At 46.0% G+C, this 25,237-nt stretch overlaps 10 non-coding genes and 1 pseudogene across 10 annotated transcripts; all 11 read left to right on the forward strand.

Annotated features, from left to right (window-relative positions):
* The first annotated feature begins 782 nt into the window (after positions 1–782).
* On the forward strand, positions 783–973 carry LOC130304988 (U2 spliceosomal RNA). Its single transcript, XR_008854674.1, has one exon. It is a non-coding gene; the product is annotated as a U2 spliceosomal RNA (small nuclear RNA).
* A 2,104-nt stretch (positions 974–3,077) lies between these two features.
* Positions 3,078–3,269, forward strand: LOC130305009 (U2 spliceosomal RNA). The gene has a single exon (XR_008854694.1). It is a non-coding gene; the product is annotated as a U2 spliceosomal RNA (small nuclear RNA).
* Positions 3,270–5,369: 2,100 nt separating this feature from the next.
* LOC130304990 (U2 spliceosomal RNA) lies at positions 5,370–5,560 on the forward strand. Its single transcript, XR_008854675.1, has one exon. It is a non-coding gene; the product is annotated as a U2 spliceosomal RNA (small nuclear RNA).
* Positions 5,561–7,656: 2,096 nt separating this feature from the next.
* On the forward strand, positions 7,657–7,847 carry LOC130304991 (U2 spliceosomal RNA). Its single transcript, XR_008854676.1, has one exon. It is a non-coding gene; the product is annotated as a U2 spliceosomal RNA (small nuclear RNA).
* Positions 7,848–9,941: 2,094 nt separating this feature from the next.
* On the forward strand, positions 9,942–10,132 carry LOC130304992 (U2 spliceosomal RNA). The gene has a single exon (XR_008854677.1). It is a non-coding gene; the product is annotated as a U2 spliceosomal RNA (small nuclear RNA).
* A 2,095-nt stretch (positions 10,133–12,227) lies between these two features.
* On the forward strand, positions 12,228–12,418 carry LOC130304993 (U2 spliceosomal RNA). The gene has a single exon (XR_008854678.1). It is a non-coding gene; the product is annotated as a U2 spliceosomal RNA (small nuclear RNA).
* Positions 12,419–14,516: 2,098 nt separating this feature from the next.
* On the forward strand, positions 14,517–14,707 carry LOC130304995 (U2 spliceosomal RNA). Its single transcript, XR_008854680.1, has one exon. It is a non-coding gene; the product is annotated as a U2 spliceosomal RNA (small nuclear RNA).
* A 2,096-nt stretch (positions 14,708–16,803) lies between these two features.
* Positions 16,804–16,994, forward strand: LOC130304996 (U2 spliceosomal RNA). Its single transcript, XR_008854681.1, has one exon. It is a non-coding gene; the product is annotated as a U2 spliceosomal RNA (small nuclear RNA).
* Positions 16,995–19,089: 2,095 nt separating this feature from the next.
* LOC130304997 (U2 spliceosomal RNA) lies at positions 19,090–19,280 on the forward strand. The gene has a single exon (XR_008854682.1). It is a non-coding gene; the product is annotated as a U2 spliceosomal RNA (small nuclear RNA).
* Positions 19,281–21,378: 2,098 nt separating this feature from the next.
* Positions 21,379–21,569, forward strand: LOC130304998 (U2 spliceosomal RNA). Its single transcript, XR_008854683.1, has one exon. It is a non-coding gene; the product is annotated as a U2 spliceosomal RNA (small nuclear RNA).
* Positions 21,570–23,665: 2,096 nt separating this feature from the next.
* Positions 23,666–23,866, forward strand: LOC130305013 (U2 spliceosomal RNA; annotated as a pseudogene).
* Positions 23,867–25,237: the final 1,371 nt, after the last annotated feature.

Consider the following 25,237-nt stretch of genomic DNA (forward strand, 5'->3'; position numbering starts at 1 on the left):
TCACTCAATACCACTGACATCACTAGGTGTAAACAACATCTCTCCTTTGCTGTGTATGTGACTATGGAGCTGTTTGGTGATGTCGTCTATTACGGCCTTCATAGAAGCAACAGGAGATTGTTGCATCCATCTTGAACCCTCAGAACTACAGTGCTATGATGTCACTCACTTCCACAGGCCTTGCAGAGTGTAAACAACAACAACCCAGCTTTGTTGTGTATGTAACCAAAGGGATTTGTGATGTCACCTAGAACCTTCACAGCAGCGACAGCTTTATGAGGAGCATCAGCACTGCTCTGCCTGAGCAGAACCATCACCGCCATAGGTTGTCAAATAACCCGGATTTAACCCACACAGGTAAGTCCAATGGGGTGCAGGCATGTCCTCTATGCTTACAGCTTCCCGTGGGTGTTGGTTTGATACCGTTTGGGGACAGCCAAGGAGGCATCTGCAGGCAACAAAGGTAGGTGTGTGCTTGTGTGTGTGTTTCCTATGCAGATCCTAAGCCCAGTGTCACATGCAAGTAGGAGGAGTAAGAAGGGTTCCTGGCAAATCCGGGTCCGGGTTATGGATTGCATTTAAAAAGGCCCCGTGGGAGTGCAATGGGCCCCTGTCTTGCTGCTTAGCAATAATGGTATGGGTTTAGGTTCTGCTGTGTGTACTGGTGGTTGACTGCCCCCCAGCCCAGAGTGTGCATGGAAAATTGTCTGGCAGCCTCCCTGACAGCAAGCAGTGATAGTGCCCATGAAGGGGACCTTGTTGGGCCCGCCCCTTTCACGGTTATCGCTTCTCGGCCTTTTGGCTAAGATCAAGTGTAGTATCTGTTCTTATCAGTTTAATATCTGATACGTCCCCTATCTGGGGACCATATATTAAATGGATTTTTGAGAACGGGGGCCGATTTCGAAGCTTGCTTCCGTCGCCCTATGCATTGACCCGATATGGCAGTATCTTCGGGTACAGTGCACCACCCCCTTACAGGGTTAAAAAGAAAGATTCCTACTTTCATTGCTACCTGCTTGCTGGCTAGCCAGCTAGCCAGCCCTGTGGGCCTTGCTGCTGCTGCAGCCAAAAAACAAAAGGTGGTGCTGCTGCTGCTTCTGCTGCTTCTGCTTCTGCTTGTGTCTGGCCCCTGTTGGAGCGTCCAGGCACAGGACTTCTGCTGCTGCTGACTAAATGGCCTCCTTAATTGGATCATTTGAGTAGCCAGCACACCTGTGCAGGTAGGGCATGACATGATAGGCAGCTGCCTTGATAGCGGGTGGGTGCTGAATGTTCCTAATTGACAAAATAAGATTAATGCTTATGAAGAAATATAAAATCTCATCCCTTCCCCAATATCGCGCCACACCCCTACCCCTTAATTCCCTGGTTGAACGTGATGGACATATGTCTTTTTTCGACCGTACTAACTATGTAACTATGTAACATAACATGGGGGGGGGGGGGGGTCTCCTGGCTGTTCACACAGGTGTGTCATTGCTGTACATTGACCATGCATTGCTTCTGTGGTATTGCAAAGGCAAAGACAAATGCTTCCAGCCATCCATTGCACTAATGGATTGGTCATCAGCTGGCTGTCTATGTCCCGCATCAATATAGACCAAAGTACAGAGGGTTAGGCTATGCTATTGTGCACCTACCTGATGCATCAGAAGGTGCGAGGCCCTTGCTAAATTCTGTGCACAGACTTTGAGATCTATGCTTTAGACTGTATCTAAACCTGCTCCAACATGGACTGACATTCTGGCCTACTTTCAGCCGATGCGACTTGTCTGTCGCTGAACAGTCGCTTTTTATGTATTCAGCACCTATGTATAATGTTGTAAAAATGCTCTAGAAGCTAAAGTCGCAGAAATGTCACACATATTTGGCCTGCAACTTTCTGTGCGACAAATTCAGACAGGAAAAATCAGTATAAATCCTTAGAAAATTATCCACCAGTGTCTCCATCTGCTGGCGGTATTGAATAAGCATTGCTGCACTGATGGGGTATGCATTAGACGAAAAAAAAGAAGAAAAAGAAGAATAATACGCCCAGAAAAGAGGCGAAAAGGAGAAAAACGTAAAAAAACGTGAAAAAAAAGTAAGAGGAAGAGAAGGGAAAAAAAGGTGGAAATGGGTTTAAAAGTGATTTCGGCGGAGAAATATATATATATATATATATATATATATATATATATATATATATATATATATATATATGCGCACACACACATATAGATATAAACGTATTCTCCGTTGAGATATTGCAGCCGCTGCTGTGTCCAGGCCCAGGAGCCTTAGCACTGTGCTGTGATGTCACTCAATACCACTGACATCACTAGGTGTAAACAACATCTCTCCTTTGCTGTGTATGTGACTATGGAGCTGTTTGGTGATGTCGTCTATTACGGCCTTCATAGAAGCAACAGGAGATTGTTGCATCCATCTTGAACCCTCAGAACTACAGTGCTATGATGTCACTCACTTCCACAGGCCTTGCAGAGTGTAAACAACAACAACCCAGCTTTGTTGTGTATGTAACCAAAGGGATTTGTGATGTCACCTAGAACCTTCACAGCAGCGACAGCTTTATGAGGAGCATCAGCACTGCTCTGCCTGAGCAGAACCATCACCGCCATAGGTTGTCAAATAACCCGGATTTAACCCACACAGGTAAGTCCAATGGGGTGCAGGCATGTCCTCTATGCTTACAGCTTCCCGTGGGTGTTGGTTTGATACCGTTTGGGGACAGCCAAGGAGGCATCTGCAGGCAACAAAGGTAGGTGTGTGCTTGTGTGTGTGTTTCCTATGCAGATCCTAAGCCCAGTGTCACATGCAAGTAGGAGGAGTAAGAAGGGTTCCTGGCAAATCCGGGTTATGGATTGCATTTAAAAAGGCCCCGTGGGAGTGCAATGGGCCCCTGTCTTGCTGCTTAGCAATAATGGTATGGGTTTAGGTTCTGCTGTGTGTACTGGTGGTTGACTGCCCCCCAGCCCAGAGTGTGCATGGAAAATTGTCTGGCAGCCTCCCTGACAGCAAGCAGTGATAGTGCCCATGAAGGGGACCTTGTTGGGCCCGCCCCTTTCACGGTTATCGCTTCTCGGCCTTTTGGCTAAGATCAAGTGTAGTATCTGTTCTTATCAGTTTAATATCTGATACGTCCCCTATCTGGGGGACCATATATTAAATGGATTTTTGAGAACGGGGGCCGATTTCGAAGCTTGCTTCCGTCGCCCTATGCATTGACCCGATATGGCAGTATCTTCGGGTACAGTGCACCACCCCCTTACAGGGTTAAAAAGAAAGATTCCTACTTTCATTGCTACCTGCTTGCTGGCTAGCCAGCTAGCCAGCCCTGTGGGCCCTTGCTGCTGCTGCAGCCAAAAAACAAAAGGTGGTGCTGCTGCTGCTTCTGCTGCTTCTGCTTCTGCTTGTGTCTGGCCCCTGTTGGAGCGTCCAGGCACAGGACTTCTGCTGCTGCTGACTAAATGGCCTCCTTAATTGGATCATTTGAGTAGCCAGCACACCTGTGCAGGTAGGGCATGACATGATAGGCAGCTGCCTTGATAGCGGGTGGGTGCTGAATGTTCCTAATTGACAAAATAAGATTAATGCTTATGAAGAAATATAAAATCTCATCCCTTCCCCAATATCGCGCCACACCCCTACCCCTTAATTCCCTGGTTGAACGTGATGGACATATGTCTTTTTTCGACCGTACTAACTATGTAACTATGTAACATAACATGGGGGGGGGGGGGGGTCTCCTGGCTGTTCACACAGGTGTGTCATTGCTGTACATTGACCATGCATTGCTTCTGTGGTATTGCAAAGGCAAAGACAAATGCTTCCAGCCATCCATTGCACTAATGGATTGGTCATCAGCTGGCTGTCTATGTCCCGCATCAATATAGACCAAAGTACAGAGGGTTAGGCTATGCTATTGTGCACCTACCTGATGCATCAGAAGGTGCGAGGCCCTTGCTAAATTCTGTGCACAGACTTTGAGATCTATGCTTTAGACTGTATCTAAACCTGCTCCAACATGGACTGACATTCTGGCCTACTTTCAGCCGATGCGACTTGTCTGTCGCTGAACAGTCGCTTTTTATGTATTCAGCACCTATGTATAATGTTGTAAAAATGCTCTAGAAGCTAAAGTCGCAGAAATGTCACACATATTTGGCCTGCAACTTTCTGTGCGACAAATTCAGACAGGAAAAATCAGTATAAATCCTTAGAAAATTATCCCCCAGTGTCTCCATCTGCTGGCGGTATTGAATAAGCATTGCTGCACTGATGGGGTATGCATTAGACGAAAAAAAAGAAGAAAAAGAAGAATAATACGCCCAGAAAAGAGGCGAAAAGGAGAAAAACGTAAAAAAACGTGAAAAAAAAGTAAGAGGAAGAGAAGGGAAAAAAAAGGTGGAAATGGGTTTAAAAGTGATTTCGGCGGAGAAATATATATATATATATATATATATATATATATATATATATATATATATATATGCGCACACACACATATAGATATAAACGTATTCTCCGTTGAGATATTGCAGCCGCTGCTGTGTCCAGGCCCAGGAGCCTTAGCACTGTGCTGTGATGTCACTCAATACCACTGACATCACTAGGTGTAAACAACATCTCTCCTTTGCTGTGTATGTGACTATGGAGCTGTTTGGTGATGTCGTCTATTACGGCCTTCATAGAAGCAACAGGAGATTGTTGCATCCATCTTGAACCCTCAGAACTACAGTGCTATGATGTCACTCACTTCCACAGGCCTTGCAGAGTGTAAACAACAACAACCCAGCTTTGTTGTGTATGTAACCAAAGGGATTTGTGATGTCACCTAGAACCTTCACAGCAGCGACAGCTTTATGAGGAGCATCAGCACTGCTCTGCCTGAGCAGAACCATCACCGCCATAGGTTGTCAAATAACCCGGATTTAACCCACACAGGTAAGTCCAATGGGGTGCAGGCATGTCCTCTATGCTTACAGCTTCCCGTGGGTGTTGGTTTGATACCGTTTGGGGACAGCCAAGGAGGCATCTGCAGGCAACAAAGGTAGGTGTGTGCTTGTGTGTGTGTTTCCTATGCAGATCCTAAGCCCAGTGTCACATGCAAGTAGGAGGAGTAAGAAGGGTTCCTGGCAAATCCGGGTTATGGATTGCATTTAAAAAGGCCCCGTGGGAGTGCAATGGGCCCCTGTCTTGCTGCTTAGCAATAATGGTATGGGTTTATGTTCTGCTGTGTGTACTGGTGGTTGACTGCCCCCCAGCCCAGAGTGTGCATGGAAAATTGTCTGGCAGCCTCCCTGACAGCAAGCAGTGATAGTGCCCATGAAGGGGACCTTGTTGGGCCCGCCCCTTTCACGGTTATCGCTTCTCGGCCTTTTGGCTAAGATCAAGTGTAGTATCTGTTCTTATCAGTTTAATATCTGATACGTCCCCTATCTGGGGACCATATATTAAATGGATTTTTGAGAACGGGGGCCGATTTCGAAGCTTGCTTCCGTCGCCCTATGCATTGACCCGATATGGCAGTATCTTCGGGTACAGTGCACCACCCCCTTACAGGGTTAAAAAGAAAGATTCCTACTTTCATTGCTACCTGCTTGCTGGCTAGCCAGCTAGCCAGCCCTGTGGGCCTTGCTGCTGCTGCAGCCAAAAAACAAAAGGTGGTGCTGCTGCTGCTTCTGCTGCTTCTGCTTCTGCTTGTGTCTGGCCCCTGTTGGAGCGTCCAGGCACAGGACTTCTGCTGCTGCTGACTAAATGGCCTCCTTAATTGGATCATTTGAGTAGCCAGCACACCTGTGCAGGTAGGGCATGACATGATAGGCAGCTGCCTTGATAGCGGGTGGGTGCTGAATGTTCCTAATTGACAAAATAAGATTAATGCTTATGAAGAAATATAAAATCTCATCCCTTCCCCAATATCGCGCCACACCCCTACCCCTTAATTCCCTGGTTGAACGTGATGGACATATGTCTTTTTTCGACCGTACTAACTATGTAACTATGTAACATAACATGGGGGGGGGGGGGGGTCTCCTGGCTGTTCACACAGGTGTGTCATTGCTGTACATTGACCATGCATTGCTTCTGTGGTATTGCAAAGGCAAAGACAAATGCTTCCAGCCATCCATTGCACTAATGGATTGGTCATCAGCTGGCTGTCTATGTCCCGCATCAATATAGACCAAAGTACAGAGGGTTAGGCTATGCTATTGTGCACCTACCTGATGCATCAGAAGGTGCGAGGCCCTTGCTAAATTCTGTGCACAGACTTTGAGATCTATGCTTTAGACTGTATCTAAACCTGCTCCAACATGGACTGACATTCTGGCCTACTTTCAGCCGATGCGACTTGTCTGTCGCTGAACAGTCGCTTTTTATGTATTCAGCACCTATGTATAATGTTGTAAAAATGCTCTAGAAGCTAAAGTCGCAGAAATGTCACACATATTTGGCCTGCAACTTTCTGTGCGACAAATTCAGACAGGAAAAATCAGTATAAATCCTTAGAAAATTATCCCCCAGTGTCTCCATCTGCTGGCGGTATTGAATAAGCATTGCTGCACTGATGGGGTATGCATTAGACGAAAAAAAAGAAGAAAAAGAAGAATAATACGCCCAGAAAAGAGGCGAAAAGGAGAAAAACGTAAAAAAACGTGAAAAAAAAGTAAGAGGAAGAGAAGGGAAAAAAAGGTGGAAATGGGTTTAAAAGTGATTTCGGCGGAGAAATATATATATATATATATATATATATATATATATATATATATATATATATGCGCACACACACATATAGATATAAACGTATTCTCCGTTGAGATATTGCAGCCGCTGCTGTGTCCAGGCCCAGGAGCCTTAGCACTGTGCTGTGATGTCACTCAATACCACTGACATCACTAGGTGTAAACAACATCTCTCCTTTGCTGTGTATGTGACTATGGAGCTGTTTGGTGATGTCGTCTATTACGGCCTTCATAGAAGCAACAGGAGATTGTTGCATCCATCTTGAACCCTCAGAACTACAGTGCTATGATGTCACTCACTTCCACAGGCCTTGCAGAGTGTAAACAACAACAACCCAGCTTTGTTGTGTATGTAACCAAAGGGATTTGTGATGTCACCTAGAACCTTCACAGCAGCGACAGCTTTATGAGGAGCATCAGCACTGCTCTGCCTGAGCAGAACCATCACCGCCATAGGTTGTCAAATAACCCGGATTTAACCCACACAGGTAAGTCCAATGGGGTGCAGGCATGTCCTCTATGCTTACAGCTTCCCGTGGGTGTTGGTTTGATACCGTTTGGGGACAGCCAAGGAGGCATCTGCAGGCAACAAAGGTAGGTGTGTGCTTGTGTGTGTGTTTCCTATGCAGATCCTAAGCCCAGTGTCACATGCAAGTAGGAGGAGTAAGAAGGGTTCCTGGCAAATCCGGGTTATGGATTGCATTTAAAAAGGCCCCGTGGGAGTGCAATGGGCCCCTGTCTTGCTGCTTAGCAATAATGGTATGGGTTTAGGTTCTGCTGTGTGTACTGGTGGTTGACTGCCCCCCAGCCCAGAGTGTGCATGGAAAATTGTCTGGCAGCCTCCCTGACAGCAAGCAGTGATAGTGCCCATGAAGGGGACCTTGTTGGGCCCGCCCCTTTCACGGTTATCGCTTCTCGGCCTTTTGGCTAAGATCAAGTGTAGTATCTGTTCTTATCAGTTTAATATCTGATACGTCCCCTATCTGGGGACCATATATTAAATGGATTTTTGAGAACGGGGGCCGATTTCGAAGCTTGCTTCCGTCGCCCTATGCATTGACCCGATATGGCAGTATCTTCGGGTACAGTGCACCACCCCCTTACAGGGTTAAAAAGAAAGATTCCTACTTTCATTGCTACCTGCTTGCTGGCTAGCCAGCTAGCCAGCCCTGTGGGCCTTGCTGCTGCTGCAGCCAAAAAACAAAAGGTGGTGCTGCTGCTGCTTCTGCTGCTTCTGCTTCTGCTTGTGTCTGGCCCCTGTTGGAGCGTCCAGGCACAGGACTTCTGCTGCTGCTGACTAAATGGCCTCCTTAATTGGATCATTTGAGTAGCCAGCACACCTGTGCAGGTAGGGCATGACATGATAGGCAGCTGCCTTGATAGCGGGTGGGTGCTGAATGTTCCTAATTGACAAAATAAGATTAATGCTTATGAAGAAATATAAAATCTCATCCCTTCCCCAATATCGCGCCACACCCCTACCCCTTAATTCCCTGGTTGAACGTGATGGACATATGTCTTTTTTCGACCGTACTAACTATGTAACTATGTAACATAACATGGGGGGGGGGGGGGGTCTCCTGGCTGTTCACACAGGTGTGTCATTGCTGTACATTGACCATGCATTGCTTCTGTGGTATTGCAAAGGCAAAGACAAATGCTTCCAGCCATCCATTGCACTAATGGATTGGTCATCAGCTGGCTGTCTATGTCCCGCATCAATATAGACCAAAGTACAGAGGGTTAGGCTATGCTATTGTGCACCTACCTGATGCATCAGAAGGTGCGAGGCCCTTGCTAAATTCTGTGCACAGACTTTGAGATCTATGCTTTAGACTGTATCTAAACCTGCTCCAACATGGACTGACATTCTGGCCTACTTTCAGCCGATGCGACTTGTCTGTCGCTGAACAGTCGCTTTTTATGTATTCAGCACCTATGTATAATGTTGTAAAAATGCTCTAGAAGCTAAAGTCGCAGAAATGTCACACATATTTGGCCTGCAACTTTCTGTGCGACAAATTCAGACAGGAAAAATCAGTATAAATCCTTAGAAAATTATCCCCCAGTGTCTCCATCTGCTGGCGGTATTGAATAAGCATTGCTGCACTGATGGGGTATGCATTAGACGAAAAAAAAGAAGAAAAAGAAGAATAATACGCCCAGAAAAGAGGCGAAAAGGAGAAAAACGTAAAAAAACGTGAAAAAAAAGTAAGAGGAAGAGAAGGGAAAAAAAGGTGGAAATGGGTTTAAAAGTGATTTCGGCGGAGAAATATATATATATATATATATATATATATATATATATATATATATATATGCGCACACACACATATAGATATAAACGTATTCTCCGTTGAGATATTGCAGCCGCTGCTGTGTCCAGGCCCAGGAGCCTTAGCACTGTGCTGTGATGTCACTCAATACCACTGACATCACTAGGTGTAAACAACATCTCTCCTTTGCTGTGTATGTGACTATGGAGCTGTTTGGTGATGTCGTCTATTACGGCCTTCATAGAAGCAACAGGAGATTGTTGCATCCATCTTGAACCCTCAGAACTACAGTGCTATGATGTCACTCACTTCCACAGGCCTTGCAGAGTGTAAACAACAACAACCCAGCTTTGTTGTGTATGTAACCAAAGGGATTTGTGATGTCACCTAGAACCTTCACAGCAGCGACAGCTTTATGAGGAGCATCAGCACTGCTCTGCCTGAGCAGAACCATCACCGCCATAGGTTGTCAAATAACCCGGATTTAACCCACACAGGTAAGTCCAATGGGGTGCAGGCATGTCCTCTATGCTTACAGCTTCCCGTGGGTGTTGGTTTGATACCGTTTGGGGACAGCCAAGGAGGCATCTGCAGGCAACAAAGGTAGGTGTGTGCTTGTGTGTGTGTTTCCTATGCAGATCCTAAGCCCAGTGTCACATGCAAGTAGGAGGAGTAAGAAGGGTTCCTGGCAAATCCGGGTTATGGATTGCATTTAAAAAGGCCCCGTGGGAGTGCAATGGGCCCCTGTCTTGCTGCTTAGCAATAATGGTATGGGTTTAGGTTCTGCTGTGTGTACTGGTGGTTGACTGCCCCCCAGCCCAGAGTGTGCATGGAAAATTGTCTGGCAGCCTCCCTGACAGCAAGCAGTGATAGTGCCCATGAAGGGGACCTTGTTGGGCCCGCCCCTTTCACGGTTATCGCTTCTCGGCCTTTTGGCTAAGATCAAGTGTAGTATCTGTTCTTATCAGTTTAATATCTGATACGTCCCCTATCTGGGGACCATATATTAAATGGATTTTTGAGAACGGGGGCCGATTTCGAAGCTTGCTTCCGTCGCCCTATGCATTGACCCGATATGGCAGTATCTTCGGGTACAGTGCACCACCCCCTTACAGGGTTAAAAAGAAAGATTCCTACTTTCATTGCTACCTGCTTGCTGGCTAGCCAGCTAGCCAGCCCTGTGGGCCTTGCTGCTGCTGCAGCCAAAAAACAAAAGGTGGTGCTGCTGCTGCTTCTGCTGCTTCTGCTTCTGCTTGTGTCTGGCCCCTGTTGGAGCGTCCAGGCACAGGACTTCTGCTGCTGCTGACTAAATGGCCTCCTTAATTGGATCATTTGAGAGCCAGCACACCTGTGCAGGTAGGGCATGACATGATAGGCAGCTGCCTTGATAGCGGGTGGGTGCTGAATGTTCCTAATTGACAAAATAAGATTAATGCTTATGAAGAAATATAAAATCTCATCCCTTCCCCAATATCGCGCCACACCCCTACCCCTTAATTCCCTGGTTGAACGTGATGGACATATGTCTTTTTTCGACCGTACTAACTATGTAACTATGTAACATAACATGGGGGGGGGGGGGGGGTCTCCTGGCTGTTCACACAGGTGTGTCATTGCTGTACATTGACCATGCATTGCTTCTGTGGTATTGCAAAGGCAAAGACAAATGCTTCCAGCCATCCATTGCACTAATGGATTGGTCATCAGCTGGCTGTCTATGTCCCGCATCAATATAGACCAAAGTACAGAGGGTTAGGCTATGCTATTGTGCACCTACCTGATGCATCAGAAGGTGCGAGGCCCTTGCTAAATTCTGTGCACAGACTTTGAGATCTATGCTTTAGACTGTATCTAAACCTGCTCCAACATGGACTGACATTCTGGCCTACTTTCAGCCGATGCGACTTGTCTGTCGCTGAACAGTCGCTTTTTATGTATTCAGCACCTATGTATAATGTTGTAAAAATGCTCTAGAAGCTAAAGTCGCAGAAATGTCACACATATTTGGCCTGCAACTTTCTGTGCGACAAATTCAGACAGGAAAAATCAGTATAAATCCTTAGAAAATTATCCCCCAGTGTCTCCATCTGCTGGCGGTATTGAATAAGCATTGCTGCACTGATGGGGTATGCATTAGACGAAAAAAAAGAAGAAAAAGAAGAATAATACGCCCAGAAAAGAGGCGAAAAGGAGAAAAACGTAAAAAAACGTGAAAAAAAAGTAAGAGGAAGAGAAGGGAAAAAAAGGTGGAAATGGGTTTAAAAGTGATTTCGGCGGAGAATATATATATATATATATATATATATATATATATATATATATATATATATGCGCACACACACATATAGATATAAACGTATTCTCCGTTGAGATATTGCAGCCGCTGCTGTGTCCAGGCCCAGGAGCCTTAGCACTGTGCTGTGATGTCACTCAATACCACTGACATCACTAGGTGTAAACAACATCTCTCCTTTGCTGTGTATGTGACTATGGAGCTGTTTGGTGATGTCGTCTATTACGGCCTTCATAGAAGCAACAGGAGATTGTTGCATCCATCTTGAACCCTCAGAACTACAGTGCTATGATGTCACTCACTTCCACAGGCCTTGCAGAGTGTAAACAACAACAACCCAGCTTTGTTGTGTATGTAACCAAAGGGATTTGTGATGTCACCTAGAACCTTCACAGCAGCGACAGCTTTATGAGGAGCATCAGCACTGCTCTGCCTGAGCAGAACCATCACCGCCATAGGTTGTCAAATAACCCGGATTTAACCCACACAGGTAAGTCCAATGGGGTGCAGGCATGTCCTCTATGCTTACAGCTTCCCGTGGGTGTTGGTTTGATACCGTTTGGGGACAGCCAAGGAGGCATCTGCAGGCAACAAAGGTAGGTGTGTGCTTGTGTGTGTGTTTCCTATGCAGATCCTAAGCCCAGTGTCACATGCAAGTAGGAGGAGTAAGAAGGGTTCCTGGCAAATCCGGGTTATGGATTGCATTTAAAAAGGCCCCGTGGGAGTGCAATGGGCCCCTGTCTTGCTGCTTAGCAATAATGGTATGGGTTTAGGTTCTGCTGTGTGTACTGGTGGTTGACTGCCCCCCAGCCCAGAGTGTGCATGGAAAATTGTCTGGCAGCCTCCCTGACAGCAAGCAGTGATAGTGCCCATGAAGGGGACCTTGTTGGGCCCGCCCCTTTCACGGTTATCGCTTCTCGGCCTTTTGGCTAAGATCAAGTGTAGTATCTGTTCTTATCAGTTTAATATCTGATACGTCCCCTATCTGGGGACCATATATTAAATGGATTTTTGAGAACGGGGGCCGATTTCGAAGCTTGCTTCCGTCGCCCTATGCATTGACCCGATATGGCAGTATCTTCGGGTACAGTGCACCACCCCCTTACAGGGTTAAAAAGAAAGATTCCTACTTTCATTGCTACCTGCTTGCTGGCTAGCCAGCTAGCCAGCCCTGTGGGCCTTGCTGCTGCTGCAGCCAAAAAACAAAAGGTGGTGCTGCTGCTGCTTCTGCTGCTTCTGCTTCTGCTTGTGTCTGGCCCCTGTTGGAGCGTCCAGGCACAGGACTTCTGCTGCTGCTGACTAAATGGCCTCCTTAATTGGATCATTTGAGTAGCCAGCACACCTGTGCAGGTAGGGCATGACATGATAGGCAGCTGCCTTGATAGCGGGTGGGTGCTGAATGTTCCTAATTGACAAAATAAGATTAATGCTTATGAAGAAATATAAAATCTCATCCCTTCCCCAATATCGCGCCACACCCCTACCCCTTAATTCCCTGGTTGAACGTGATGGACATATGTCTTTTTTCGACCGTACTAACTATGTAACTATGTAACATAACATGGGGGGGGGGGGGGGTCTCCTGGCTGTTCACACAGGTGTGTCATTGCTGTACATTGACCATGCATTGCTTCTGTGGTATTGCAAAGGCAAAGACAAATGCTTCCAGCCATCCATTGCACTAATGGATTGGTCATCAGCTGGCTGTCTATGTCCCGCATCAATATAGACCAAAGTACAGAGGGTTAGGCTATGCTATTGTGCACCTACCTGATGCATCAGAAGGTGCGAGGCCCTTGCTAAATTCTGTGCACAGACTTTGAGATCTATGCTTTAGACTGTATCTAAACCTGCTCCAACATGGACTGACATTCTGGCCTACTTTCAGCCGATGCGACTTGTCTGTCGCTGAACAGTCGCTTTTTATGTATTCAGCACCTATGTATAATGTTGTAAAAATGCTCTAGAAGCTAAAGTCGCAGAAATGTCACACATATTTGGCCTGCAACTTTCTGTGCGACAAATTCAGACAGGAAAAATCAGTATAAATCCTTAGAAAATTATCCCCCAGTGTCTCCATCTGCTGGCGGTATTGAATAAGCATTGCTGCACTGATGGGGTATGCATTAGACGAAAAAAAAGAAGAAAAAGAAGAATAATACGCCCAGAAAAGAGGCGAAAAGGAGAAAAACGTAAAAAAACGTGAAAAAAAAGTAAGAGGAAGAGAAGGGAAAAAAAGGTGGAAATGGGTTTAAAAGTGATTTCGGCGGAGAAATATATATATATATATATATATATATATATATATATATATATATATATATGCGCACACACACATATAGATATAAACGTATTCTCCGTTGAGATATTGCAGCCGCTGCTGTGTCCAGGCCCAGGAGCCTTAGCACTGTGCTGTGATGTCACTCAATACCACTGACATCACTAGGTGTAAACAACATCTCTCCTTTGCTGTGTATGTGACTATGGAGCTGTTTGGTGATGTCGTCTATTACGGCCTTCATAGAAGCAACAGGAGATTGTTGCATCCATCTTGAACCCTCAGAACTACAGTGCTATGATGTCACTCACTTCCACAGGCCTTGCAGAGTGTAAACAACAACAACCCAGCTTTGTTGTGTATGTAACCAAAGGGATTTGTGATGTCACCTAGAACCTTCACAGCAGCGACAGCTTTATGAGGAGCATCAGCACTGCTCTGCCTGAGCAGAACCATCACCGCCATAGGTTGTCAAATAACCCGGATTTAACCCACACAGGTAAGTCCAATGGGGTGCAGGCATGTCCTCTATGCTTACAGCTTCCCGTGGGTGTTGGTTTGATACCGTTTGGGGACAGCCAAGGAGGCATCTGCAGGCAACAAAGGTAGGTGTGTGTGCTTGTGTGTGTGTTTCCTATGCAGATCCTAAGCCCAGTGTCACATGCAAGTAGGAGGAGTAAGAAGGGTTCCTGGCAAATCCGGGTTATGGATTGCATTTAAAAAGGCCCCGTGGGAGTGCAATGGGCCCCTGTCTTGCTGCTTAGCAATAATGGTATGGGTTTAGGTTCTGCTGTGTGTACTGGTGGTTGACTGCCCCCCAGCCCAGAGTGTGCATGGAAAATTGTCTGGCAGCCTCCCTGACAGCAAGCAGTGATAGTGCCCATGAAGGGGACCTTGTTGGGCCCGCCCCTTTCACGGTTATCGCTTCTCGGCCTTTTGGCTAAGATCAAGTGTAGTATCTGTTCTTATCAGTTTAATATCTGATACGTCCCCTATCTGGGGACCATATATTAAATGGATTTTTGAGAACGGGGGCCGATTTCGAAGCTTGCTTCCGTCGCCCTATGCATTGACCCGATATGGCAGTATCTTCGGGTACAGTGCACCACCCCCTTACAGGGTTAAAAAGAAAGATTCCTACTTTCATTGCTACCTGCTTGCTGGCTAGCCAGCTAGCCAGCCCTGTGGGCCTTGCTGCTGCTGCAGCCAAAAAACAAAAGGTGGTGCTGCTGCTGCTTCTGCTGCTTCTGCTTCTGCTTGTGTCTGGCCCCTGTTGGAGCGTCCAGGCACAGGACTTCTGCTGCTGCTGACTAAATGGCCTCCTTAATTGGATCATTTGAGTAGCCAGCACACCTGTGCAGGTAGGGCATGACATGATAGGCAGCTGCCTTGATAGCGGGTGGGTGCTGAATGTTCCTAATTGACAAAATAAGATTAATGCTTATGAAGAAATATAAAATCTCATCCCTTCCCCAATATCGCGCCACACCCCTACCCCTTAATTCCCTGGTTGAACGTGATGGACATATGTCTTTTTTCGACCGTACTAACTATGTAACTATGTAACATAACATGGGGGGGGGGGGGGGTCTCCTGGCTGTTCACACAGGTGTGTCATTGCTGTACATTGACCATGCATTGCTTCTGTGGTATTGCAAAGGCAAAGACAAATGCTTCCAGCCATCCATTGCACTAATGGATTGGTCATCAGCTGGCTGTCTATGTCCCGCATCAATATAGACCAAAGTACAGAGGGTTAGGCTATGCTATTGTGCACCTACCTGATGCATCAGAAGGTGCGAGGCCCTTGCTAAATTCTGTGCACAGACTTTGAGATCTATGCTTTAGACTGTATCTAAACCTGCTCCAACATGGACTGACATTCTGGCCTACTTTCAGCCGATGCGACTTGTCTGTCGCTGAACAGTCGCTTTTTATGTATTCAGCACCTATGTATAATGTTGTAAAAATGCTCTAGAAGCTAAAGTCGCAGAAATGTCACACATATTTGGCCTGCAACTTTCTGTGCGACAAATTCAGACAGGAAAAATCAGTATAAATCCTTAGAAAATTATCCCCCAGTGTCTCCATCTGCTGGCGGTATTGAATAAGCATTGCTGCACTGATGGGGTATGCATTAGACGAAAAAAAAGAAGAAAAAGAAGAATAATACGCCCAGAAAAGAGGCGAAAAGGAGAAAAACGTAAAAAAACGTGAAAAAAAAGTAAGAGGAAGAGAAGGGAAAAAAAGGTGGAAATGGGTTTAAAAGTGATTTCGGCGGAGAAATATATATATATATATATATATATATATATATATATATATATATATATATGCGCACACACACATATAGATATAAACGTATTCTCCGTTGAGATATTGCAGCCGCTGCTGTGTCCAGGCCCAGGAGCCTTAGCACTGTGCTGTGATGTCACTCAATACCACTGACATCACTAGGTGTAAACAACATCTCTCCTTTGCTGTGTATGTGACTATGGAGCTGTTTGGTGATGTCGTCTATTACGGCCTTCATAGAAGCAACAGGAGATTGTTGCATCCATCTTGAACCCTCAGAACTACAGTGCTATGATGTCACTCACTTCCACAGGCCTTGCAGAGTGTAAACAACAACAACCCAGCTTTGTTGTGTATGTAACCAAAGGGATTTGTGATGTCACCTAGAACCTTCACAGCAGCGACAGCTTTATGAGGAGCATCAGCACTGCTCTGCCTGAGCAGAACCATCACCGCCATAGGTTGTCAAATAACCCGGATTTAACCCACACAGGTAAGTCCAATGGGGTGCAGGCATGTCCTCTATGCTTACAGCTTCCCGTGGGTGTTGGTTTGATACCGTTTGGGGACAGCCAAGGAGGCATCTGCAGGCAACAAAGGTAGGTGTGTGCTTGTGTGTGTGTTTCCTATGCAGATCCTAAGCCCAGTGTCACATGCAAGTAGGAGGAGTAAGAAGGGTTCCTGGCAAATCCGGGTTATGGATTGCATTTAAAAAGGCCCCGTGGGAGTGCAATGGGCCCCTGTCTTGCTGCTTAGCAATAATGGTATGGGTTTAGGTTCTGCTGTGTGTACTGGTGGTTGACTGCCCCCCAGCCCAGAGTGTGCATGGAAAATTGTCTGGCAGCCTCCCTGACAGCAAGCAGTGATAGTGCCCATGAAGGGGACCTTGTTGGGCCCGCCCCTTTCACGGTTATCGCTTCTCGGCCTTTTGGCTAAGATCAAGTGTAGTATCTGTTCTTATCAGTTTAATATCTGATACGTCCCCTATCTGGGGACCATATATTAAATGGATTTTTGAGAACGGGGGCCGATTTCGAAGCTTGCTTCCGTCGCCCTATGCATTGACCCGATATGGCAGTATCTTCGGGTACAGTGCACCACCCCCTTACAGGGTTAAAAAGAAAGATTCCTACTTTCATTGCTACCTGCTTGCTGGCTAGCCAGCTAGCCAGCCCTGTGGGCCTTGCTGCTGCTGCAGCCAAAAAACAAAAGGTGGTGCTGCTGCTGCTTCTGCTGCTTCTGCTTCTGCTTGTGTCTGGCCCCTGTTGGAGCGTCCAGGCACAGGACTTCTGCTGCTGCTGACTAAATGGCCTCCTTAATTGGATCATTTGAGTAGCCAGCACACCTGTGCAGGTAGGGCATGACATGATAGGCAGCTGCCTTGATAGCGGGTGGGTGCTGAATGTTCCTAATTGACAAAATAAGATTAATGCTTATGAAGAAATATAAAATCTCATCCCTTCCCCAATATCGCGCCACACCCCTACCCCTTAATTCCCTGGTTGAACGTGATGGACATATGTCTTTTTTCGACCGTACTAACTATGTAACTATGTAACATAACATGGGGGGGGGGGGGGGTCTCCTGGCTGTTCACACAGGTGTGTCATTGCTGTACATTGACCATGCATTGCTTCTGTGGTATTGCAAAGGCAAAGACAAATGCTTCCAGCCATCCATTGCACTAATGGATTGGTCATCAGCTGGCTGTCTATGTCCCGCATCAATATAGACCAAAGTACAGAGGGTTAGGCTATGCTATTGTGCACCTACCTGATGCATCAGAAGGTGCGAGGCCCTTGCTAAATTCTGTGCACAGACTTTGAGATCTATGCTTTAGACTGTATCTAAACCTGCTCCAACATGGACTGACATTCTGGCCTACTTTCAGCCGATGCGACTTGTCTGTCGCTGAACAGTCGCTTTTTATGTATTCAGCACCTATGTATAATGTTGTAAAAATGCTCTAGAAGCTAAAGTCGCAGAAATGTCACACATATTTGGCCTGCAACTTTCTGTGCGACAAATTCAGACAGGAAAAATCAGTATAAATCCTTAGAAAATTATCCCCCAGTGTCTCCATCTGCTGGCGGTATTGAATAAGCATTGCTGCACTGATGGGGTATGCATTAGACGAAAAAAAAGAAGAAAAAGAAGAATAATACGCCCAGAAAAGAGGCGAAAAGGAGAAAAACGTAAAAAAACGTGAAAAAAAAGTAAGAGGAAGAGAAGGGAAAAAAAGGTGGAAATGGGTTTAAAAGTGATTTCGGCGGAGAATATATATATATATATATATATATATATATATATATATATATATATATATGCGCACACACACATATAGATATAAACGTATTCTCCGTTGAGATATTGCAGCCGCTGCTGTGTCCAGGCCCAGGAGCCTTAGCACTGTGCTGTGATGTCACTCAATACCACTGACATCACTAGGTGTAAACAACATCTCTCCTTTGCTGTGTATGTGACTATGGAGCTGTTTGGTGATGTCGTCTATTACGGCCTTCATAGAAGCAACAGGAGATTGTTGCATCCATCTTGAACCCTCAGAACTACAGTGCTATGATGTCACTCACTTCCACAGGCCTTGCAGAGTGTAAACAACAACAACCCAGCTTTGTTGTGTATGTAACCAAAGGGATTTGTGATGTCACCTAGAACCTTCACAGCAGCGACAGCTTTATGAGGAGCATCAGCACTGCTCTGCCTGAGCAGAACCATCACCGCCATAGGTTGTCAAATAACCCGGATTTAACCCACACAGGTAAGTCCAATGGGGTGCAGGCATGTCCTCTATGCTTACAGCTTCCCGTGGGTGTTGGTTTGATACCGTTTGGGGACAGCCAAGGAGGCATCTGCAGGCAACAAAGGTAGGTGTGTGCTTGTGTGTGTGTTTCCTATGCAGATCCTAAGCCCAGTGTCACATGCAAGTAGGAGGAGTAAGAAGGGTTCCTGGCAAATCCGGGTTATGGATTGCATTTAAAAAGGCCCCGTGGGAGTGCAATGGGCCCCTGTCTTGCTGCTTAGCAATAATGGTATGGGTTTAGGTTCTGCTGTGTGTACTGGTGGTTGACTGCCCCCCAGCCCAGAGTGTGCATGGAAAATTGTCTGGCAGCCTCCCTGACAGCAAGCAGTGATAGTGCCCATGAAGGGGACCTTGTTGGGCCCGCCCCTTTCACGGTTATCGCTTCTCGGCCTTTTGGCTAAGATCAAGTGTAGTATCTGTTCTTATCAGTTTAATATCTGATACGTCCCCTATCTGGGGACCATATATTAAATGGATTTTTGAGAACGGGGGCCGATTTCGAAGCTTGCTTCCGTCGCCCTATGCATTGACCCGATATGGCAGTATCTTCGGGTACAGTGCACCACCCCCTTACAGGGTTAAAAAGAAAGATTCCTACTTTCATTGCTACCTGCTTGCTGGCTAGCCAGCTAGCCAGCCCTGTGGGCCTTGCTGCTGCTGCAGCCAAAAAACAAAAGGTGGTGCTGCTGCTGCTTCTGCTGCTTCTGCTTCTGCTTGTGTCTGGCCCCTGTTGGAGCGTCCAGGCACAGGACTTCTGCTGCTGCTGACTAAATGGCCTCCTTAATTGGATCATTTGAGTAGCCAGCACACCTGTGCAGGTAGGGCATGACATGATAGGCAGCTGCCTTGATAGCGGGTGGGTGCTGAATGTTCCTAATTGACAAAATAAGATTAATGCTTATGAAGAAATATAAAATCTCATCCCTTCCCCAATATCGCGCCACACCCCTACCCCTTAATTCCCTGGTTGAACGTGATGGACATATGTCTTTTTTCGACCGTACTAACTATGTAACTATGTAACATAACATGGGGGGGGGGGGGGGTCTCCTGGCTGTTCACACAGGTGTGTCATTGCTGTACATTGACCATGCATTGCTTCTGTGGTATTGCAAAGGCAAAGACAAATGCTTCCAGCCATCCATTGCACTAATGGATTGGTCATCAGCTGGCTGTCTATGTCCCGCATCAATATAGACCAAAGTACAGAGGGTTAGGCTATGCTATTGTGCACCTACCTGATGCATCAGAAGGTGCGAGGCCCTTGCTAAATTCTGTGCACAGACTTTGAGATCTATGCTTTAGACTGTATCTAAACCTGCTCCAACATGGACTGACATTCTGGCCTACTTTCAGCCGATGCGACTTGTCTGTCGCTGAACAGTCGCTTTTTATGTATTCAGCACCTATGTATAATGTTGTAAAAATGCTCTAGAAGCTAAAGTCGCAGAAATGTCACACATATTTGGCCTGCAACTTTCTGTGCGACAAATTCAGACAGGAAAAATCAGTATAAATCCTTAGAAAATTATCCCCCAGTGTCTCCATCTGCTGGCGGTATTGAATAAGCATTGCTGCACTGATGGGGTATGCATTAGACGAAAAAAAAGAAGAAAAAGAAGAATAATACGCCCAGAAAAGAGGCGAAAAGGAGAAAAACGTAAAAAAACGTGAAAAAAAAGTAAGAGGAAGAGAAGGGAAAAAAAGGTGGAAATGGGTTTAAAAGTGATTTCGGCGGAGAAATATATATATATATATATATATATATATATATATATATATATATATATATGCGCACACACACATATAGATATAAACGTATTCTCCGTTGAGATATTGCAGCCGCTGCTGTGTCCAGGCCCAGGAGCCTTAGCACTGTGCTGTGATGTCACTCAATACCACTGACATCACTAGGTGTAAACAACATCTCTCCTTTGCTGTGTATGTGACTATGGAGCTGTTTGGTGATGTCGTCTATTACGGCCTTCATAGAAGCAACAGGAGATTGTTGCATCCATCTTGAACCCTCAGAACTACAGTGCTATGATGTCACTCACTTCCACAGGCCTTGCAGAGTGTAAACAACAACAACCCAGCTTTGTTGTGTATGTAACCAAAGGGATTTGTGATGTCACCTAGAACCTTCACAGCAGCGACAGCTTTATGAGGAGCATCAGCACTGCTCTGCCTGAGCAGAACCATCACCGCCATAGGTTGTCAAATAACCCGGATTTAACCCACACAGGTAAGTCCAATGGGGTGCAGGCATGTCCTCTATGCTTACAGCTTCCCGTGGGTGTTGGTTTGATACCGTTTGGGGACAGCCAAGGAGGCATCTGCAGGCAACAAAGGTAGGTGTGTGTGCTTGTGTGTGTGTTTCCTATGCAGATCCTAAGCCCAGTGTCACATGCAAGTAGGAGGAGTAAGAAGGGTTCCTGGCAAATCCGGGTTATGGATTGCATTTAAAAAGGCCCCGTGGGAGTGCAATGGGCCCCTGTCTTGCTGCTTAGCAATAATGGTATGGGTTTAGGTTCTGCTGTGTGTACTGGTGGTTGACTGCCCCCCAGCCCAGAGTGTGCATGGAAAATTGTCTGGCAGCCTCCCTGACAGCAAGCAGTGATAGTGCCCATGAAGGGGACCTTGTTGGGCCCGCCCCTTTCACGGTTATCGCTTCTCGGCCTTTTGGCTAAGATCAAGTGTAGTATCTGTTCTTATCAGTTTAATATCTGATACGTCCCCTATCTGGGGACCATATATTAAATGGATTTTTGAGAACGGGGGCCGATTTCGAAGCTTGCTTCCGTCGCCCTATGCATTGACCCGATATGGCAGTATCTTCGGGTACAGTGCACCACCCCCTTACAGGGTTAAAAAGAAAGATTCCTACTTTCATTGCTACCTGCTTGCTGGCTAGCCAGCTAGCCAGCCCTGTGGGCCTTGCTGCTGCTGCAGCCAAAAAACAAAAGGTGGTGCTGCTGCTGCTTCTGCTGCTTCTGCTTCTGCTTGTGTCTGGCCCCTGTTGGAGCGTCCAGGCACAGGACTTCTGCTGCTGCTGACTAAATGGCCTCCTTAATTGGATCATTTGAGTAGCCAGCACACCTGTGCAGGTAGGGCATGACATGATAGGCAGCTGCCTTGATAGCGGGTGGGTGCTGAATGTTCCTAATTGACAAAATAAGATTAATGCTTATGAAGAAATATAAAATCTCATCCCTTCCCCAATATCGCGCCACACCCCTACCCCTTAATTCCCTGGTTGAACGTGATGGACATATGTCTTTTTTCGACCGTACTAACTATGTAACTATGTAACATAACATGGGGGGGGGGGGGGGTCTCCTGGCTGTTCACACAGGTGTGTCATTGCTGTACATTGACCATGCATTGCTTCTGTGGTATTGCAAAGGCAAAGACAAATGCTTCCAGCCATCCATTGCACTAATGGATTGGTCATCAGCTGGCTGTCTATGTCCCGCATCAATATAGACCAAAGTACAGAGGGTTAGGCTATGCTATTGTGCACCTACCTGATGCATCAGAAGGTGCGAGGCCCTTGCTAAATTCTGTGCACAGACTTTGAGATCTATGCTTTAGACTGTATCTAAACCTGCTCCAACATGGACTGACATTCTGGCCTACTTTCAGCCGATGCGACTTGTCTGTCGCTGAACAGTCGCTTTTTATGTATTCAGCACCTATGTATAATGTTGTAAAAATGCTCTAGAAGCTAAAGTCGCAGAAATGTCACACATATTTGGCCTGCAACTTTCTGTGCGACAAATTCAGACAGGAAAAATCAGTATAAATCCTTAGAAAATTATCCCCCAGTGTCTCCATCTGCTGGCGGTATTGAATAAGCATTGCTGCACTGATGGGGTATGCATTAGACGAAAAAAAAGAAGAAAAAGAAGAATAATACGCCCAGAAAAGAGGCGAAAAGGAGAAAAACGTAAAAAAACGTGAAAAAAAAGTAAGAGGAAGAGAAGGGAAAAAAAGGTGGAAATGGGTTTAAAAGTGATTTCGGCGGAGAAATATATATATATATATATATATATATATATATATATATATATATATATATGCGCACACACACATATAGATATAAACGTATTCTCCGTTGAGATATTGCAGCCGCTGCTGTGTCCAGGCCCAGGAGCCTTAGCACTGTGCTGTGATGTCACTCAATACCACTGACATCACTAGGTGTAAACAACATCTCTCCTTTGCTGTGTATGTGACTATGGAGCTGTTTGGTGATGTCGTCTATTACGGCCTTCATAGAAGCAACAGGAGATTGTTGCATCCATCTTGAACCCTCAGAACTACAGTGCTATGATGTCACTCACTTCCACAGGCCTTGCAGAGTGTAAACAACAACAACCCAGCTTTGTTGTGTATGTAACCAAAGGGATTTGTGATGTCACCTAGAACCTTCACAGCAGCGACAGCTTTATGAGGAGCATCAGCACTGCTCTGCCTGAGCAGAACCATCACCGCCATAGGTTGTCAAATAACCCGGATTTAACCCACACAGGTAAGTCCAATGGGGTGCAGGCATGTCCTCTATGCTTACAGCTTCCCGTGGGTGTTGGTTTGATACCGTTTGGGGACAGCCAAGGAGGCATCTGCAGGCAACAAAGGTAGGTGTGTGCTTGTGTGTGTGTTTCCTATGCAGATCCTAAGCCCAGTGTCACATGCAAGTAGGAGGAGTAAGAAGGGTTCCTGGCAAATCCGGGTTATGGATTGCATTTAAAAAGGCCCCGTGGGAGTGCAATGGGCCCCTGTCTTGCTGCTTAGCAATAATGGTATGGGTTTAGGTTCTGCTGTGTGTACTGGTGGTTGACTGCCCCCCAGCCCAGAGTGTGCATGGAAAATTGTCTGGCAGCCTCCCTGACAGCAAGCAGTGATAGTGCCCATGAAGGGGACCTTGTTGGGCCCGCCCCTTTCACGGTTATCGCTTCTCGGCCTTTTGGCTAAGATCAAGTGTAGTATCTGTTCTTATCAGTTTAATATCTGATACGTCCCCTATCTGGGGACCATATATTAAATGGATTTTTGAGAACGGGGGCCGATTTCGAAGCTTGCTTCCGTCGCCCTATGCATTGACCCGATATGGCAGTATCTTCGGGTACAGTCGGGTACAGTGCACCACCCCCTTACAGGGTTAAAAAGAAAGATTCCTACTTTCATTGCTACCTGCTTGCTGGCTAGCCAGCTAGCCAGCCCTGTGGGCCTTGCTGCTGCTGCAGCCAATAAACAAAAGGTGGTGCTGCTGCTGCTTCTGCTGCTTCTGCTTCTGCTTGTGTCTGGCCCCTGTTGGAGCGTCCAGGCACAGGACTTCTGCTGCTGCTGACTAAATGGCCTCCTTAATTGGATCATTTGAGTAGCCAGCACACCTGTGCAGGTAGGGCATGACATGATAGGCAGCTGCCTTGATAGCGGGTGGGTGCTGAATGTTCCTAATTGACAAAATAAGATTAATGCTTATGAAGAAATATAAAATCTCATCCCTTCCCCAATATCGCGCCACACCCCTACCCCTTAATTCCCTGGTTGAACGTGATGGACATATGTCTTTTTTCGACCGTACTAACTATGTAACTATGTAACATAACATGGGGGGGGGGGGGTCTCCTGGCTGTTCACACAGGTGTGTCATTGCTGTACATTGACCATGCATTGCTTCTGTGGTATTGCAAAGGCAAAGACACATGCTTCCAGCCATCCATTGCACTAATGGATTGGTCATCAGCTGGCTGTCTATGTCCCGCATCAATATAGACCAAAGTACAGAGGGTTAGGCTATGCTATTGTGCACCTACCTGATGCATCAGAAGGTGCGAGGCCCTTGCTAAATTCTGTGCACAGACTTTGAGATCTATGCTTTAGACTGTATCTAAACCTGCTCCAACATGGACTGACATTCTGGCCTACTTTCAGCCGATGCGACTTGTCTGTCGCTGAACAGTCGCTTTTTATGTATTCAGCACCTATGTATAATGTTGTAAAAATGCTCTAGAAGCTAAAAGTCGCAGAAATGTCACACATATTTGGCCTGCAACTTTCTGTGCGACAAATTCAGACAGGAAAAATCAGTATAAATCCTTAGAAAATTATCCCCCAGTGTCTCCATCTGCTGGCGGTATTGAATAAGCATTGCTGCACTGATGGGGTATGCATTAGACGAAAAAAAAGAAGAAAAAGAAGAATAATACGCCCAGAAAAGAGGCGAAAAGGAGAAAAACGTAAAAAAACGTGAAAAAAAAGTAAGAGGAAGAGAAGGGAAAAAAAGGTGGAAATGGGTTTAAAAGTGATTTCGGCGGAGAAATATATATATATATATATATATATATATATATATATATATATATATATATGCGCACACACACATATAGATATAAACGTATTCTCCGTTGAGATATTGCAGCCGCTGCTGTGTCCAGGCCCAGGAGCCTTAGCACTGTGCTGTGATGTCACTCAATACCACTGACATCACTAGGTGTAAACAACATCTCTCCTTTGCTG

The sequence above is a fragment of the Hyla sarda genome, unplaced genomic scaffold (assembly GCF_029499605.1).
Source record: "Hyla sarda isolate aHylSar1 unplaced genomic scaffold, aHylSar1.hap1 scaffold_1300, whole genome shotgun sequence".
NCBI lineage: Eukaryota > Metazoa > Chordata > Amphibia > Anura > Hylidae > Hyla > Hyla sarda.